Source organism: Triturus cristatus, chromosome 4_1 (assembly GCF_964204655.1).
Source record: "Triturus cristatus chromosome 4_1, aTriCri1.1, whole genome shotgun sequence".
Classification (NCBI taxonomy): domain Eukaryota; kingdom Metazoa; phylum Chordata; class Amphibia; order Caudata; family Salamandridae; genus Triturus; species Triturus cristatus.
The window spans coordinates 1,158,325,580-1,158,345,391 of NC_140585.1; the positions used below are offsets into that span (position 1 = coordinate 1,158,325,580).

At 42.1% G+C, this 19,812-nt stretch overlaps 1 long non-coding RNA gene across 1 annotated transcript in view; it reads right to left on the reverse strand.

The window, feature by feature from the left end:
- Positions 1–1,680: 1,680 nt before the first annotated feature.
- Positions 1,681–19,812, reverse strand: part of LOC146856245 (uncharacterized) — a 109,836-nt gene continuing 91,704 nt past the window's right edge. The window contains exons 3-4 of the long non-coding RNA XR_014981449.1: positions 9,696–9,877; positions 1,681–2,797 (exon numbers count right to left, since the gene is read on the reverse strand). This is a non-coding gene — a long non-coding RNA (uncharacterized LOC146856245). The remainder of the gene's footprint in view (positions 2,798–9,695; positions 9,878–19,812) is intronic.

The window sequence follows — 19,812 nt, forward strand, 5'->3', positions numbered from 1 at the left end:
CCGGGATTCTCTACAGGACTCGGACTTGGTTTGGGCTCTTAATTGTGCTGCAGACAGATGTTAATTATCTGTTCTTCAATTCATAGTGTTAATCGAGGCTTACATTTTCTGGGCGTGTGGAAACTCTTGATAATGATTTAAAAACAGTCCAGAATCTTGAGACTTGTGAAATGTAGTTAGAGCTCCTGGGCGCTTCGCCGTGAATTTCTTCTGCAATAATCCTGAGTGTTTCCTTTCATTTCAGCCAAGCGAAGGCAGTTAGAAAATCATCCGGCTCCTCTCATTCAAACCGGCAGCCTGTATTAAGAAGGTCCTGGGAGAAGAGATGGGCAGTCAGTGGCGGTGGGCCGGGCTGGCGGGAAGAGGTAGGGAAAGCAGAGAAAAAGTGGGAAAACTGAGTGGCGAGCGAGCTAGTGAAGCTAAAGCAAAAAACAAAACAGAAGGAAATAAAATGAGGATTTACACAGGCCGTTTATTACGGCTGCAATACAAATACAAACAGGAGGAAATATAATGAAATACAGGCACTTTATAATATGCTGGACAATTAGGAGAGAACTTAACAATTATTGTGATTAAGTGAACACTATGGGATTCACCAGTTGATTAAATAAATAATAGAAGTGGCAACAGTAAGGACAGTGGAAAATGCGAACAAAATAATAAACAGTGAGGATATATTAATGAAGACAATGGTAAAAAGCTGACAAAACGAGTATCTGTAAAGATTTATTGAAAAAGACCATGGCAAAAATGCTAACAAAAATGATTAGTAGAGAGGATTTAACAGGACGGTTGGATGAAAAACAAAACAAAGGCAGTAGCGGCTGGGCAAAGTGGGCAAAAGGAAACCGGTAAGAGGCAAGGCGGTAGAAGGCAAACAAGCAGCGGAGTCGGGAGACCTGTTGTGCGGGCAGCAAGAGGGGAGCTGGTACAGGGACCAGAGGCCTCCTTGAAAAACAAGCAAGAGACTGTGTTCTGTAAATTGGATATAGCATCATAGATTACATTTATTTTTGACGTAGTGCTGCAAACCCCCATTAACAGGTGTCCATTGGTGGGGATATACAGGAAGGGTCTTCACAGGATGGGTGAAGTGAAAGGCAAGGAAAGGAGGAGACAGTAGTGATTGGTGTAGAAAGGGAACGATTGGTTTATTAACAAGGACAGTGTTAGGTGATACAGGAGGGGTTCCATGGGTGCCAAGAGACTCAGGAGGAAAAACATTAGAAGAGTGATGTTTTTGGAGTGTGTCTCTTAATGTTGGAAAGACAGATTTAGTCGTAACATGAATTGTAGAGGTATCGATACTTACCATAAGTAACTGACTGGGTATCAAACGGAATGTTGGTGATGTTGTTCACTGACTGGTGTCAGTGTGCTCATCAATGGTGTAGGAAGGAGACATGCTTGGTGTTGGATGAAGATTGATGTAAGAGTAGATGATGTTAGATATAAGCAGTGCCGAATTTGAGACATGTAAACGTTTTCCTTTGCTCTCCACCCATACTACCCGCTGCACCCACCACTTGTCCTCAGTCATTTTCATGCTTCCCTACCATTGATTCCCCCTCTGCCCCTCTACCAGTCTCATTCATTTAAAACATGTTTCCATTTTCTTTGCAGGACCGTGCAGCTGCAAACTGCTGCTAGGGTGCGCCGTCCTAATTTTTTTTTTTTATAGCACTTTTTATATTTTTTTAATTTACTGTTCCAGTATTAGCTTCTGCCATCTTGGAATGGAAAACTAAACAAAAAAACAAATGTCTGCCATATAATTGTGAATGTTCCGCAAAAGTGCTGATGCATAACCACTGATACATATGTGCTGACACTGTGGCCACTGTAGGGTCATGACACATTCATGTGCATGCATCATGACCCATGCTGCTTAAACACTATTGAAATTAAAAAAATATTTTTTTGCATGTGCTGTTCAGCAATGCAGCAAAACATTTTTTTGCTGATACTGAACAGCATTTTAAAAAACATTGAAGCCTATTTGCTTTGCCAATGCTTGTTTTATAGTTGTTTGACATCATGAGCAGGGGAGGATGCAAGTTAGTTAATAGAGTCAGCAATGCAAGATGAGTCTAATCAGCACAACCACAATCAGAGTAACGAGGGATAGATTTAACACTGAACAGGCGGTGCAGCAATATGGATGATCTAACAAGAGAAAATATATCTCATCCAGGGACACTTTAAACCATGATTTGACAGGCAGGGAATGTATCAAGGTGTAGTTCAGAGGCTTGACTTACAGTAGAGATATGAAAAAGCAATCTGATGCTACCACAGTGTTGTTAGTGGTCTTTTATAAGAAGCTGAGCAAGACCAATATACGATTCCCATTTTCGTCCTTATTTTATGTGTATATGTACTTCAAATAGTATAGGCACTCAAGAATTAAGAATTTAAAAGATTTATTTTGAAAATCATTTAAAAAAATCAAATGGATATGATCCTATGCATGTTATACAAACAAAATAATTGGATTACAGAATCCTTCAATAAATATCATAAACCACAAACTTTGTGTATATAAATTCATCTTTGCTTTTATTATGAATAATTTTCTCTGCTTAGCTATATTGCTTATCGTTTGTAGTCCATCCACTTACCATCCTTGCCTGCACCTTTGTCGTCCTCCCCCAAGCAGCTCTGTTCGTCAGATGATGTCCTAAATTCTGGTATTTACTGTGTGTCAAAATTGTGTTCAGCTGCAGTACGAACTTGCCGGCATCTTCATCTGGTGTACTCAAGTCCTTCTAAATGCAATAGCGCTGGATGCTATCTATGGTAGGGAATCAGAGGCACGTAGACCTCGAGGGTGAGCTGGCCTCCATTGACAACAATTTTAACACAACTAAGCCACCCAAGATTTAGATATAATAATTTAATAATAATAATAATAATAATAAACCATTGTGAAATGCCAAACTGACTTTTGCAGTGGGTCCCATAACTTGTTAGCAGAAATGAGTCTGGTTCGTTATTGGAATTAACCAGGCAAATCATTCCATCAACCAGGCCCGGCTCCAGGAATTTTTATTTGGGTGGGCCAAGGGTGCATTTGGGTGGGCCACTGCGGGCTCGATTTGTCGCATATATGTCTAGGCAGGCCTGCTTCAGGGCCTTCCTTTTTCTCTTCTTAGTTTTACAAGGCCCAGTAAAACGCTCTCTTTTCCAAATCTCTTTCTAAATATTATCACTCTCAAAAAGTGTTTTTTCTATGTAATGTTCCTTTGATGGGAAGAGGAGGTTTCTGAGGTGGGAGTATCAGGAAACTGACACTTCTCGGGCTCCCTCTGTGCGAGCCTTCAGGGAGAATCCCTCTTCATTACTACCTCCACCTGATCCCGGACTCTGCAACGCACTCCCTTACAGGCTTGATTATCCACTACTCCTCTCCAGTGCACCTTATCTCACAGCTGACCTTGGGTCCCAGCCCCAAATCAGGCATTATCGGGCTCCACTTTCATTTTTCCCAGTTAAAACATTAGTAAAATCACCTTCAAACTTAAAACATTGAATATAGCCGTAAAAATAAATAATTAGTTCCACAGTAGCCCTTATGACCCGACTGCTAATTAAATAAACAAAAACAGAAAGGCCATGACAGGGAGCGGGTTTAGCGCTGATGCGAAAGTCTTTTTTGGCGCCACACCAATAACCTCTTTCTCCGTAACTACCTTTACTACCACCTTCCAACAGTGCCCCTCATCCCTCCATGGCCCCCCCTATTGACCTCTTCCTCGGATTCCCTCACTGCCACACGCCACAAGTGCCCCTCATCTCCCCATAGCCCCTCCCCCTCGTGACCTCCTCCTCGGATTCCCTCACTGCCACCCTCCACCAGTGCCCCTCATCTCTCTGTAGCTCCTGCCCCTCATGACCTCCTCCTCAGACTCCCTCACTACCACCCTCCACCAGTGCCCCTTGTCTCTCCCTAGCTCCCCCCTCCACCCCATGACCTCTTCCTCGGATTCCCTCACTGCCACCCTCCAACAGTGCCCCTCATCGCTCCATAGCCCCTCCCACTACCTCCTCCTCAGATTCCCTCACTGCCACCCTCCAACAGTGCCCCTAATCTTTACATAGCCCCTCTCTCATATGCATTTCATTTGTTGTATAGCGCAACTCATATCAGTGTAGTGTGTATCAGTAGTTTACACCACGCACACATTATACAGAGACAATGAATCATACAAGTATATAAATCAGTCTACAGGGAATGTCACATAAACCAATGAGGATTACAAGGTGTATGAATCACATGTCATCCATACTGGTGGGCATTTTAAGAGGGTTTGGTCTGGGGAAACACAACCTTAGGATTTAAAGAGTACTCCATGGGGGTCAGCTTCACTGATAAAAATGTATATCTGCCCAAACATACTCATTTTAGCAACATTAGAATAATGAAAGACTGAGGAAGTTCTAACTATATCACAAAACAAAAAAAGTGAAGTTCTAACTATACCATTCATGTTTGTATGCAGCTCTGTGATGACAGTTCTTTGGTCACTGTCCTATGTTAGGATTGTAACTTCTGAACTGCAAGTAACACAAGGATCTCTGTGACAAAGGCAGTAACCCACTGAGCTTCCATATAAACTACAGTTCATCTACATTTAAAAACTACTAACAGACAAATGATTGCTCTCCAGCAGGATCATTAATCACCGGAGTTATCTGGGCATTTTGTATTGTCTTATTGTTGTCCTGCATCGGGCATGATAATGATAAAAACTGTTTAAATGAAGCACACACGAAGTATGTGTCCTGCTGGTCCTGTGCACATTTTAAACCGAAAAACAAATAGTAACACATTCTCTTACTTACTCCATTAGTCAACCTTTGTGTCACAGCCTGATGTGATAAGCTGGTGCAGGGGTCAGGAAAGGTGAATAGGAATAAACAAACTTCTTTTCTCCTGCACTGCACAGAAAAATAAATATCCACGCAGTAGGCAAAGGTTACCTTTGTCAAAGAAAGGATTTGTCCCTTTCGCCATGTGGAGATGAAGGGGTGAAAAAATAAACAAAGCCTCATTAACATGTAAACGGTCTTTTAAAGACCTGTGAAGTACTCAGGTGCGGCTGCGATAATCTCAAAAACTGTGTGTGTGTGTGTGTGTGCGCGCCCAGGAAGCTGTCTCAGCCTGGGCTGACACACACGACTGGGGTTTGAAGCACTCTGAGCCAAATGGCGTTGCGCCCCTGCCTTCAAGCCCTCACTGAGAGGGCCAAGGCTCCTGTTTGGGTGGGCCTGGCCCACCCGGCCCACCCGCTAGAACCGGGCCTGCCATCAACTAAGAACGGCCATGCACTACCACCCACAGAATTGAGAAAGAGCTATCACTCTGTCAATTCAAGTACTTCCCATTCCTGTGGCTACATAACATCCACACACCTGCATATCGTTTGATGCAGTTTTCAGGATCTCCGGGTAGCAGGAGGTAAACTGGTAATCCATGTCTCATTATACACATGCCGTCATGAAGATCCTGTTAAATCCTGGGATGGAGTACTGTGTGTGTGGATCTATAATACAATTGCATCTGTGACTTTCACATCTTATATATCATCCTGTTAGGCTGTACTGAGCTGAGGTGTGTGAGCTTAATGTCCATGACTGCTGAGACATGCATACTTGAGACACCACATTCAATCAATCAATCAATCATAGCATTTGTAAAGTGCACTACTTACCCGTGAGGGTCTCAAGGCGCTGGGGGTGGGGGGTGCTGCTACTGCTCGAAGAGCCAGGTCTTGAGCACCCTTCTGAAGGTCAGCAGGTCTTGGGTCTGCCGTAGGCGGGTGGGGAGGGTGTTCCAGGTCCAGGCATTACTTTGCCTTTGATACAGAACTGCCTCATGTATTTCTCTCTCCTTCTTAAACCCTTGCCCCACTTTACCCGAATAGATAGCGAGGTCGCTGAGTCTTGACTATACACACAGCCATCCGTCTCTCTGAGGGTGGAGGCTTGGGGACTAGCATTGAAATCCAAACACTTGCTTCCTTATCACCAGAACAGTTTGCGAGGTCCACTAAATGAAGGATTTTGTTCCTAATTTCATCCAAACAATTGTACAAGCAATTTATAAAATTCAAGAATATTTAGATATTGGTAGACAAGAAAAAATAGTTTTACTGAACAAGAGTAATGAAACTGGAGTTCGAATAGAAAACCCAGTATCTTGTAACACGAGTGCCACCAACAAGGTTGGCAGTCATCCTTCACAATCCAATCCTGCAGCCTTTTCAAGTTTCATGGTGAATCCCTCAATGTCAATACCATTTTGGCTTCTCAGGAAATTTTGATAGAGATTCAGACAGATTTGCGGCCTAATGGCATAATGCAAATTACTTTTTTGCTTCAACCTCAAGCATTTTTTACAGAAACATCTAAGGTGGCATTTATTCTATCACATTTAACAAAGAAAGCTTTAGCATGGGCTACTCATTAATTAATAACAATATCCCGAAATAATGTCAATTGCAACAATTTTAGATCATTTTGCACATGTTCTCTACAAGAGTCAAACAGAGCAATCAGGCTACTCACTCATCATCAAAGGAATCATGAATTGATATATTACATTAGTAATTTACAGCAACTTCATGGTGAAGTGAAATCGACTGACAAGTCTGCGGCCTCAGACTTTTATAACGGGCTCTCCAAAGACATCAAGGATACCATATCTTTGGTCGTCAATCAGCCTGTCATGTATGAAGCCCTTAGTGATCTAACTCTGCAACAAAGTCATCAACTAAAAGAGATATGATGAGTGAAACAATTGTACCCAGCTTTAATCAGTGAAATACGTCTAGAAGTGTTTGGAGAAGAACACATGCAGCATGTGTCATTAAGAAAATCTTTGATTAGAGAAGAAAGAGAGAAGAGAAGGCCTTTCTTTGCAATGCAGCAGTAAAGGACATTTTGTTCATGTTCCTCATTGCAGGGAAATTGGATTGCTCATTCTTAAAAAGCAAATCCCAGGTGAGCATACTACCTCCTGTAGTGTTTGCCACAGACAGATCCTTTTTTACATTAAGATGGTGATTGCCTCATGTTAAGGACCTGTAGATGCGATGGCTATGATTGATTGTTAGGCCTCAGGGTGTTTTATTGATTACAATTTCTGCAAGAATAACAACATTCCTCTTGTCTCAAAGACAGTGAGTGATGTCAACCTCTTTTCTCAGGAGATTTGCAAAAGGAAACACAATGTTCATTAATGGCAATGGAAACTATCACAATGAGCCTCTTAAATTTTGATGTCATTGCCTGCCCTATTTTTCTCGTAGGCTTTGGCTCTTATGACTATGCGCCCACCATCCCTTCAAAGATGGAAAGGAAGGGCGTATTGTGATGGATTCAGATGACTGCAAGAAAGATTGCTGATTAAGAGCATTTGATGAGATAAGTACGGACTTTTTTGCTTAAGCCCTCATTTCCATCTTCTTAGAACAGGTAAAAGATGCCAAGATATTCTCAAAACATGATCTGAGAGGCGCCTATAATCTCATCCGAATTAAAGAAGAGGGTGAATGTAATACAGCATTTGATGCAGAGTACGGACACTATGAGTATTTAGTAATGCTATTTGGACTATGCAATACTCCTGCATTGTCTCAACACTTAACTAATGATGTTTTCTCAGATTTACTTAGTATATATGTCGTTATCTACTTGGTATTCTCAAGAACACCAGGCAACCACATAGAACATAGGAGAGAAGTCCTTCCTAGTCTAAGAAAACTTTCCCTATATGTAACTGCACAATAAAGCATTTGTGAAGTGAAAACGTTATCTTTCTTTAGATTTATCATTTTAGATAAAGGCATTCAAATGGACCTGAGTAAGGTGAGAGCTGTGCTAGAGTGGCTAGGCCCAACTATGGTAAAACAGATTAAAATGTTTTTGGGTTGTGCAAACGTCTACAGGCATTTTATTGACAACTCTTCCAAACTGTAAAACCCATCACTGAACTAACTAAAAAAAAGAACCCCTGCTTGTAGGGGCAGGTGCAAGAACAAACATTCCAGTAATTGAAGGAGGTTTTTCGCATCTGCGCTCATTCTCTTGAAAAAATATCTTCAGACGAGGGTTATGCAGCTTATTGCCAATCACTAACTGAATCCCCTCTAGAGAGACCACCTCTATATCCCCTCAACCAGAGTAGGTGGTCTGTCTTTTTCTTTGTAGGAACAGTTACCACCTAGTGAGTAACATCTTTGTGGAACTGCCAGAGTCTCAAAGATGCACAGGGCTTTGGTTAACTGTGGATGATTTCTACAAACTTGAACATTTAATTTCCTTAAAAAGGATTACCAACAGATACAGAACTGGCCCAATACTTTTTGAAGGAAATTGTCAGACTACCCTAGCATTTGGTAAGCATTATTGCTACTACCAGTTATTCTGTTTCTTTGCTGTTTGCTGGTTTGTTTGCAAACATTAAAAATACATTTCTCATCTTTAAATTGATTCCTCCTTTTAACAGATGTTTAACTCAATGTCTGTTTTACCTTTTATTCGTTTGCATTTGCACTCTCTAAATCAGAGTACGTGGGCATTAAGAAAGCGTTGGAGATTTCTGCCTAGGTCACATACTTGATATCTGTTAGGTTTCTTCTGCTGGCCAGTCGGATTTAATTTTGCCAAGCCCCCTGGGAGCAAAATATTTTGTTTAGCATGAATGTCGCCATCTTGGGAAGATTGGCAGGCTTGGCTATCACAATTAGCACACTAGCCTTTCTTCACGCTAACGTGCAGCCATTCTGACTCATATTTAAATGCATGCGCTGCAAGGCAACACCAGGAACACACCAAAGGCAAGCCAGAATGTGCCTATCCGTTCCTGGGTGGTGCCAGCTAACAGCCACACTGCCTATTTTGACCCGCACCATGAAGAGTTAGCAGGTGATCTCCCATCTACTGGCGTGTCTCATGTTTTTCTCAACCTCTTCAGTCCTCTGTTCTCCCTTCAGAAACAAAGTCAACGCTGTCTAACAAGACTCTTCTCCTGCATTTCCCTTTAAAAATGAATTCCCTGAAGACCTAAAGTGATCACTCCTTCTCACCGCCCGTCACAAATAATAACAATATATCATTATTCTGCAAAGCAAGATTGCGGTCAAACACAGAGGTCAAATATTGGACCGATGGGAATCCTCTAACACAACATTTGTTTCCTGACCAAAATTTGGTTAGATTAAATCTTTTGCTCAATCCTAGATGAGCTCTTGTGCCTCACATACTCCATCATCAGGCAAGACAGTAATAATAAATAAGTATTGGCAAAGCCAATAGGTCTCAACCATGTGATTGCTGTTGGGTTTGTCAATGCCTTATCCATGTTGTTTAGCAGCGCTATGACGTGTTATTATTACTTTTTTTTTGTTTACTTTCAGTCACGCAGCATAGCAGCAGCACTGCCATAAAACATGGCTGGAACACATTGATGAAGCCAAAAGCTCTCACGTAGAGGAGCCCAATTGGCTTTCCCAATTTTTTGTTGTTGTTGAATGATGCTCCTCTTCTAGCATTAAAAATAAAGAAGGGACAGTTGTGACTGGTTTGAACTCAGAAACAACAGTCAGTCATTCAAATAAAAAGGAAAGGTAAGTAGATTTATCAGTCTACATCATAATTTGCCAAATGAATGCTTAAGTAATACTTACCACAATCTGGACAAGTCTAGATGAGAGCTGAAACCAAATCCAAGCATCTCCTGCCATTTAACATAACAGAACCCTGCACGGGAAAATGATATTAATGGGATCCTTCCAAATGCATGCATCAGTTTGGTATCGTTCAAACCAAGACTCCTTTCTGTCATCCGACTCCTCTTTTTGTTCATGGGCTGCAAAAAACACAGCAACACATTTTCATGGGATAGATTGCTACAAATTACAGTAAAAGGATGGTGACGCATTTTGAACTACATCTTTAAAGTATGGAGATTAGGAACAGCACTCTGCAGCAGGCACATGAATCTACTGGAATATCTTGGCAACAAATACAAAGTTGTGACTCGTGAAAGGCAGTTGTATAGATGTTGACATAATACATTTCTGTGGTGTTAATGATGTGTGGGAGCAGCGAGATAGGGGCTGGCAGTTGTTACAGGGGCAGGATTTGATGCTTATAGGAAGGCAAGCAGCAGAGGAAGTGATCAAGGATATGAGGCGGTTGCTTTATGGAGCAGAGAGGGGCATTTTGAAAAGTGTTGGGATTAGAGGATTTACTTGAAGCACCTGTCTTCTGTAGTAGGGCACAATATCTCAATCATTGAGTGTTTTAAAGTGGGTCAGACAGGGTTATGCATAACCGGCAACTGTAACCAATCTTGGCTTTAATTTAGATGCGATCTTAACACTTGATCCTCAGATCAACAAGATGTCATGCTTGATTCTGGTACCTTCATCTGTGGGTGATTTAGCTTGGTTGTCCTCAACAAATCTAGTCAACCCTTGTTCCTATCCTAAGTTTTCTCCCGATTTTGTTGGTCCCTGTTCAATTGATGAGTTGGTAGGAAAAGTTGTAGTGAGATTAAAATTACCTGGGAATTGGAATATACATGGCTTGGCAGTTCGGGCTGGACTGTTCCCATGAGGCACAGGGTCAGACTGATTTGCATACGGCCATGTCTGAACTGGGGTGGTAGAGTGAGCTAAAGAATGATGATGGATTAAACCCAGATCAGTTGACTGGGGGAGAGTGTTTGATTTGCTCCAACGCTCCATCCATCATCCCCTTTGGTATCGCTTTATATGTATATGTATGCATGCATTTTTATTTGTATTTATATAGATATGCAGATGTATTATATATATGTATGTATGTAAATATATACACATACATATATAAATGCATATGTATACATATATATATATGTGCATATGTGTGCGCGTAGAGAGAGGTAGAGAGAGGTAGAGGTAGAGAGGTAGAGAATGGTAGAGAGAGGTAGAGAATGGTACAGAGAGGTAGAAAGAGGTAGAGAGTGATAGAGAGAGAGAGGGAGAGGTAGAGGGAAAGGTAGAGGGAGGTAGAGAGAGATAGAGAGTAGAGAATGAGTAGTAGAGAGTGAGTAGTAGAGAGTAGAGAGTAAGTAGTAGAGAGTAGTAGAGTGAGTAGTAGAGAATGAGTAGTAGAGAGTAGAGAGTAGTAGAGAGTGAGTGGTAGAGAGTAGCAGAGAGTAGTAGAGTGAGTAGTAGAGAGTGAGTAGAGAGTAGAGAGTAGTAGAGTGAGTAGTAGAGAGTGAGTAGTAAAAAATAGTAGAGAGTAGTAGAGTGAGTAGTAGAGAGTGAATAGTAGAGAGTGAGTAGTAAAGAGTAGTAGATAGTAATAGAGTGAGTAGAGAGTGATTAGAGAGTAGAGAGTAGTAGAGTGTGATTAGAGAGTAGAGAGTAGTAGAGAGTGAGTAGAGAGTAGTAGAGAGTGAGTAGAGAGTGGTAGAGTGAGTAGTAGAGAGTAGTAGAGAGGGAGTAGTAGAGAGTGAGTGGTTGAGAGTGAGTGGTTGAGAGTGAGTGGTAGAGAGTAGTAGAGAGTGAGTAGTAGAGAGTAGTAGAGAGTGAGTAGAGAGTAGAGAGTGAGTAAAGAGTAGTAGAGCGTGAGTAGTAGAGAGTGGTAGAGAGTGAGTGGTAGAGAGTAGTAGAGAGTGAGTAGTAGAGAGTAGTAGTGAGTGAGCAGTAGTAGGGAGGGAGTAGTAGAGAGTAGTAGAGAGTGAGTAGTAGAGAGAGTTTAGTAGAGAGATAGTAGAGAGTGAGTAGTAGTGAGTGAGCAGTAGAGAGTAGTAGAGTTGAGTAGTAGAGAGTGAGTAGTAGATAGTAGTAGAGAGTGAGTAGTAGATAGTAATAGAGAGTGAGTAGTAGAGTGTAGAGTAGTAGAGAGTAGTAGAGAGTGAGTAGTAGAGAGTGAGTAGTAGAAAGTAGGTAGTAGAGAGTAAAGAGTAGTAGAGAGTGAGTAGTAGAGTAGTAGAGAGTGAGTAGAGAGTGAGTAGTAGATAGTAGTAGAGAGTGAGTAGTAGAGAGTAGTAGAGAGTTGAGAGTAGTAGGGAGGGAGTAGTAGAGAGTAGTAGAGAGTGAGTAGTAGAGAGAGTTTAGTAGAGAGATAGTAGAGAGTGAGTAGTAGTGAGTGAGCAGTAGAGAGTAGTAGAGTTGAGTAGTAGAGAGTGAGTAGTAGATAGTAGTAGAGAGTGAGTAGTAGATAGTAATAGAGAGTGAGTAGTAGAGTGTAGAGTAGTAGAGAGTAGTAGAGAGTGAGTAGTAGAGAGTGAGTAGAAAGTGAGTAGTAGTGAGTAGTATAGAGTAGTAGAGTAGTAGAGAGAGAGTAGTAGAGAGTAGTAGAGAGTGAGTAGTAGTGAGTGAGTAGTAGAGAGCAGTAGAGAGGGAGTAGTAGAGAGAGAGTAGTAGAGAGTGAGTAGTAGTGAGCGAGTAGTAGAGAGTAGTAGAGAGTAGAGAGTAGTAGAGAGTGAGTAGTAGAGAGCGAGTAGTAGAGAGCGAGTAGTAGAGAGCGAGTAGTAGAGAGCGAGTAGTAGAGAGTAGTAGAGAGTAGAGAGTAGTAGAGAGTGAGTAGTAGAGAGTGAGTAGTAGAGAGTAGTAGAGTAGAGAGTAGTAGAGAGAGTAGTAGAGAGAGTAGTAGAGAGTGAGTAGTAGAGACAGAGTAGTAGAGAGACAGTAGTAGAGTAGTAGAGAGTAGAGGGTAGTAGAGAGTGAGTAGTAGAGAGTGAGTAGTAGAGAGTGAGTAGTAGAGAGAGAGTAGCAGAGAAAGTAGTAGAGAGTGAGTAGTAGAGAGTAGTGGAATAGTACAGAGTAGTAGAGAGAGAGTAGTAGAGAGTAGAGAGTGAGTAGTAGTGAGTGAGTAGTAGAGAGTAGTAGAGAGAGAGTAGTAGAGAGTAGTAGAGAGTGAGTAGTAGGGAGTGAGTAGGAGAGTAGTAGAGAGTGAGTAGTAGGGAGTGAGTAGTAGAGAGTAGTGACTCTCTCTCCCGCCTCTCATTGGGCACCATCTGTCCTGTGGTTTGCTGTGGCACCTGTCGGTGCACACACAAACAGTGACTCGCTCTCGCCTCTCAGTTGGTCACCATCTCTCCTGTGGTGTTCTGTGGCACCAGTCGGCGCAGGCACGAGCAGTGACTCTCTCTCTCGCCTCTCAGTGGGTTTGCGATCTGTCCTGTGGTTTGCTGTGGCACCAGTTTGTGCAGACACTAGCGGTGACTCTCTTGTGCATCTGAGTTGGTTACCATCCTCCCTGTGGTTTGCTGTTGCACCAGTGGGTGCAGGCTCGAGCAGTGATGTGTCTCTCGCCTCTGTGGGTCACCATCTGTCCTGTGGCCTCCTGTAGTACCAGTCAGTTCATACACGTGGTTGGCTTGCTCTCGCCACACACCCACACCGTGTGGCTTTGATTTGCACCCGCTGCTCATTAGTGCATCCACGTGCCCTGTGGTTTAGTCTTGTGGCCGGGAGAGGCCGTCCTTCGTGTTTAGGTATCTGCACGTCGGTGTGGGTGGTGGACTCCACTCTGTGCACGTGTGGTGCAGACTCCGGGCTCCCTCACTAACTGGATCCAGACACCATGCTCCTGATGTTACACAGACCAGGCATTGGGAGGGGGGGGGGGGGAGAGGGGGAGCTCTGTGTTGTGATCCTGCTCATGCGAGACCTACCTCTAGAGCGACAACTGAGAAAGTGATTTTTATTTTGAAGGCCTACATGTGAAAGGATGTGATGTGTGTCTGGAATGCAGTTTTTCTTATCTTGTATTACTTTAATAAAATAACAACGGCTTTGTGATATCGGCGACTTAAAACTTTCTGTAACCAGATCTGGAAAGCTGGGATGGGGTGGGTCTAACTGAAGCATTGCCTTGTCCTCCCTGTGCGCCTGAGAGCTCCGTGCCTGTTGTAAAGACATTTCTTATCTGCTTGTTAAATAAACAAGCAGATAAGAAAAGTCTTCACGGCACATGTAAAGCAGGCTACTGTGTCCGGAGGGGACGGACTAAAAAGCCAAAAGGAGGCACCCATGGCACCTTATTTCCAATAGCGGCGCACCGTTTAACATAAACGGTGACGCAAGCCAATGGGAATAAGGGGCGGGGCTTGAAGCCCTTTTCTAAAACTGACTTGATCACTATAAGTCTCGAGGCGAGGAGCGCATGCGCACTCCAACGCCAGCCGAGACCTAAAAAGGGCGCTTTTTGGAACAAGATTTAGCTTTTTGCCAAATTTGCTGTAATTCCGTCCAGCTGTACGGACTGTAGTTGTGTCTAAAATCCCTATACAAAATTGCATTAGGGACTCCCCCTTTTCTCAGCCCTTGCTTGACTAATCACCCCGAAACTTTCCAAACAACAGCTTGAAGTGAGTGGCAAACTAGTTTTGGAACTTTTGTGAGGATTTGTCAAATGGTGCCAAAGTGATTAGCAAAACAAAAAACACTCTTCCTATGTTAAATAGGTCCTAACTATAACTGCCGAGTGGCAACCGCCACTAGATATAATAATATATATATTTATTACCTAATGGTGGTCACCAGTAAGTTGTTATAGTTTGGACGTTGTTTACATAGGAATAGTGTTTTCTGTTTTGCCAATAACTTTGACTTTGGTGACGTTTGAAGAATCCTCACAAAATGTTCAACATTTGTATGGTTTTTACTTTAGCTGCGGTCTTGAAAATTTTGGGGTGATCTGTCAGTGGGGGACGAGAAAAAGGGGGGTCCCATAATGTTTTTTTCCCATGCAAATTCTAATAGGGATGTTAGACATGACTACAGCTCGAACTGCTGAACAGAATCACACCAAATTTTGTAGACAGATAACTGTTGGTTCAGAAAGCGACCTTTCTGTGAATTGGTGTAAATCCATTCAGTAGTTTTTGAGATATTAAAAGAAATTCAAAATTAGATATATAGGGACGCAGATCCTCCGAGGATCCAACAGTCCTGTGCTGAAATCCGATTGGCTGCCAATACTTCAACCAGAAAGTTATGGCAGCCATCTTGGGACTCGGCTTCAGCCGATTTCCACAAAAAACCTTTAAATACAAAAATTGAATAGGGGGAAGGGTAGGACTACCCTGACCCCTAAGCCTTGGTCTTGGAGTCCCAGAGGGACCCCGCCACGGCAAAAAGCACTTTTCAATTTTTGCCATGGAAACACGATGCCATGGATCCACAGGAAAACTTTCCAGCGGCTCCTTCCTTGCAGCAGCAATGCTGGCCCCTGTAGGAGGTTCAGAGTCGGTTGGGACCACAGGGGCCTGTGGCCCACAACGGTCCCATGGACAAGAGAAGATAGAGGCAAAATAAAGGTCAAACAGGAGCAAAAATAGGCAGAACAAAGGTGAGAAACAAACAGAAATAAGCTAAATAAAGGTGAGAAACAAGCAGAAATTGCCAAGATAAAGTTGAGAAACAAGCAGAAAGAGGCAGAATAAAGGTCAGAAAAGAGCAGAAAGAGGCAGAATAAAGGTCAGCAATGAGCAGAAAGAGGCAAGATAAAGGTCAGAAACACGCAGAAAGAAGTAAAATAGAGATCAGAAGCTAGCAGAATGACGCAAAATATAGGTCAGAAACAAGCAGAGAGGCAGAATAAAGGTCAAAAATGAGTAAAAAGAGGCAAAATAAAGGTCGGAAACAAGCTGAAAGAGGCAATATGGAGGTCAGAAACACGCAGAAAGAAGCAAAATAGAGATCAAAATGAGCAGAAAGAGGTAAACTAAAAGTAGGCAACAAGCAGAAAGAGGCAAAACAGAGATCAAATACGAGTAGAAAGAGGCAAAATAAAGGTCAGAAACGATTAGAAATGCAAAACAGAGATCGGTAAGAGGCAAAATAAAGGTCAGCAACAAGCAGAAAGAAGTAAAATAGTGATCAGAAATTAGCAGAAAGAGGCAAAATAAAGGACATAAAGGAGCAGAAAGAGACAGAATAAAGGGCAGCAATGAGCAGAAAGAGACAGAATAAAGGAGAGAAACCAGCAGAAAGAGGCAGAATAATGGTGAGAAACAAGAAAAAATTGGCAAGATAAAGGCGAGAAACGAGCAGAAAGAGGCATAATAAAGGCCATAAAAGAGCAGAAAGAGGCAGAATAAAGGTCAGCAATGAGCAGAAAGATGCAAAATAGATAACAGAAACAGGCAGAAAGAGGCAAAATAGAGGTCAGAAACGAGCAGAAAGAGGCATAATAAAGGTCATAAGAGAGCAGGAAAAAAAGCAGAAAACAAGCAGAACCCACTCAGATACTCATGCACCCACTCACAGAACAATTCTGACACTCACACACCCAGTGAGACACTCATGCACCCACTCACAGACCCACTGAGACACACACCCACTCACACAGCCAGTGAGACACTAATGAACTCACTCACACACCCACTGAGACACTCATGCACTCACTCACACACTCACTCTCAGAGGTTACAGTTAGGAAATAACATTAAAAAACATACGAATTCACAGAAAAACACAGAGGTTACAGGGACGTTATAGTGAGGAAATTGAATTTTTTTTAAACTTCAGAAATTCACTGAAAAAACCAAAGGTAAAAGGGACGTTATAGTTAGGAAATTGAATTTAAAAAAAAGCTTTAGAAATTCACTGAAACAACCAAAGGTTACAGGGACATAATAGTTAGGCTCAGATTTCATTTGTACCAAACCATAGAAATTCAGCATTTATAGTTACCTTAGCTAACAATAACTTACGCCCCAGCAATGCACTGTTCCTGACCTCACATAGTACATCACTCATAACATGGTCAGTGACATCATTGATGACATCTGAAATGACAATCCCTGGTGTCTGGACAAAGCTAACTGTAGGAATCTCCTGGACATTAAATAAGATGACTTGAGTCAGGAGATCCATAGGAAATAAGCAGGTTTATTCCAAGATAACAGGACCCATCCAATCCTACAGCCAGCTCATCAGCATTACAGTTTTCCTTCCAACCGTCCCTGGTCCAGAACCCCCACCTTCAAACCATTACATTATCTAACCTTGGTAACAGTTAGAACATTCCTACATCATAACAATGAGCTAGAGATACCAGATGACACATGCAAGGCATTGCTCTTACATCCAGAATACCACACACCCCCTCCGATAACAAAACCCCCCCCAAAAAACATGAAATGGATAAACATGTATGCAACTTTTACAAAACACATTTTCCGCAAAGAATCACAACACATCATGACACATAGTCTTTTAAATATTCCGGTTTCCTTTGAACCCTAGAAGATTTGCGTGAGAAATCAGATAAGCCAATATCCTCTCTCAAGGTATTCTCAGATTTCACACGAAAATCAGAACACACAAAAATTCTTCCTAAGTTCCAAACCTTATGATCATTTGTTCTAACAGCATTATTAAACACTTTAACAACATGCTGAGGTTTTGAGAATCTTACTTTAGAACCTGGAAGTCTTACAACAACCTGATCCCCAACCTTGACTTCCGTAAGCTTGGTTGATTTTCTTACATCAAAGTTTGCCTTCCTATATTGACACTTGTTCTCCTCTTTTTTTCTCCACCCTTCATTGTTCTTCTCACCAGAAGAACCACACACAGAATTACCCAAACGTCGAACCCATGAAGGTTCAACCTGAGTACAAGGAGCCCTCCCCTTAAAAAGAACAAAAGGAGACTGGCCCGTTGAACTGTGTGGAGTCATCCGATAATCTTCAATTCTCTTTAGAACTTGTTTTTCCCAGAGCTTTTTGCTAAAGAGATCGTCTCCTTAATCACCCTGTTGAACCTTTCAACCATCCCATTGGTTTCTGGATGATATAATGAACACTTCTTATGTTTTATGCCTCTATCCTTAAGAAACTTCTCCATTTCTTTTGAGACCAACTGTACCCCATTATCCGTTAAGATTGACTCTGGGAATCCCTCTCTAGCCAAGAGATTTTCAAGAAATCGAATCACATGAACAGTCTCTATACCAGAAGTGAACTGTATCTCAGGCCACCTTGAGAATAAGTCCTACAGCACAAAAATATAACTCTGTTGACCAGTGAAATGAATAGGACCCACAATATCCAGGGCTACCTCTTTCCACAGGCCACTTGGAAGCTCCCTGATAACCATGGGTTGAACCCTAACAACTTTCGACTTTTCACTTGCGGCACACACCAAACAATCTCTAATAATTCTCTCAATTTGTAAGTCCATACCAGGCCACCAATATTGACAACAAAGTCGCTCCTTGGTCCTAGACATACCAGAGTGCAATTCATGAGCCATGTCCACCAGTACTTTCCTTATCTCTAAAGGAGGTATCAACCGTGTCCCACATAAAAGAATACCATTACACACACCTAATTCGTCTTTCACACCCCAAAATTTCATAGCTTCAATTGACCCAGCTTTCTTTTTACACCACCCTCTCTGAATCAAACTCATTACCTCAGATAATACTGGATCTTGAGATAATTTTTCCCGCCATTGATCCTCATCAATAATGCCAGTATTGACCAAACACACATGCGAATCTCCCTCAGCCCAATCATCAGTGTCTTCCTCTACACTGTAGCCCTCTACCAACCTAGAAAGAGTATCAGCCACTGTGTTCTCAACACCAGGAATGTACTTTATCTGAAAGTCATACTCCTGAAGAGCTATGACCCACTTACTGATCCTTCCCAAAACTTGGTCAATACCTTTTTCTCAAAAATCTCACATAATGGTTTGTGATCTGACTTAACAACAAATTTGGTACCCCATAAAAACTTCTTCAATTTCCTGATAGCCCAAAATACCGCAAGCGCCTCTCGCTCAATTACGGAATAACGTGACACCGTATCCTTAAGGCCTCTTGAAATGAAAGTAACGGTTTCCAAACCATTTTCACCCTCCTGTTGCAACACTGCACCCAACCCTTTTATACTTGCATCCATAGTTACAACAGACACTCTTGAAGGACTAAAACCCTTAAGATTAGGTGCATTACAGAGATTTCCTTGAGCCCAATAAATTCCTCATCACACTCACGAGACCATTTAAATTCCACACCTTTCCTCAAGAGCGCTCTCATGCTCAAGCAATGTTCTGCAAATCCCTCTACAAACTTGTTATAACACTCCGCCATTCCAAAAAACGTCATAAATTCCTCTCTTGAAGATGGAGGTGGCATGCGAGAAATAGCATTAACCAAATCAGGCTTAGGAGAGATACCCGCACCAGAAATTGTGTGCCCTAAATAATGAATAGAAGAGGTTTCAAAATGACACGTTTCTAATTTTATAGTTAAGTTGGCATCCTCCAGTCTGTTCAATACCTCAAAAACCACCTTCCTATGCTCCCTATGATCCTTAGCAAATACCAAAATGTAATCTTGATAGACAAAAACCCCATCACACCCTTTAAGAACTCTTTCCATGGCACGCTGAAATATGGATGCCGCTGATACCAAGCCAAACGGCATGCTAACAAATCTGAAAGTCCCAAACGGTGTGATAAATTAAGTCAGATCCCTGGAAGACATATCCAGCTCAATCTGGTGATATGCTGATGATAAGTCAATAGTGCTGAAAACTTTAGCACCACCTAGCAACGTGAGCAATTCTGAGATATTGGGCAGTGGATACTTATCAACAACCACACACTTATTTAGCGGTCTTAAATCCACACATAAACGAAGAGACCCATTCGCCTTGCGTGCAGCGACAACCGGAGCAAGCCACTCCGTATTGGAGACCTCCTCAATTATCCCCCCTTCTCTCAGTTTGTCTAATTCTTTCTTCATTTCATCCCTCACTCTAAAGGAACACCCCTAACTTTACAA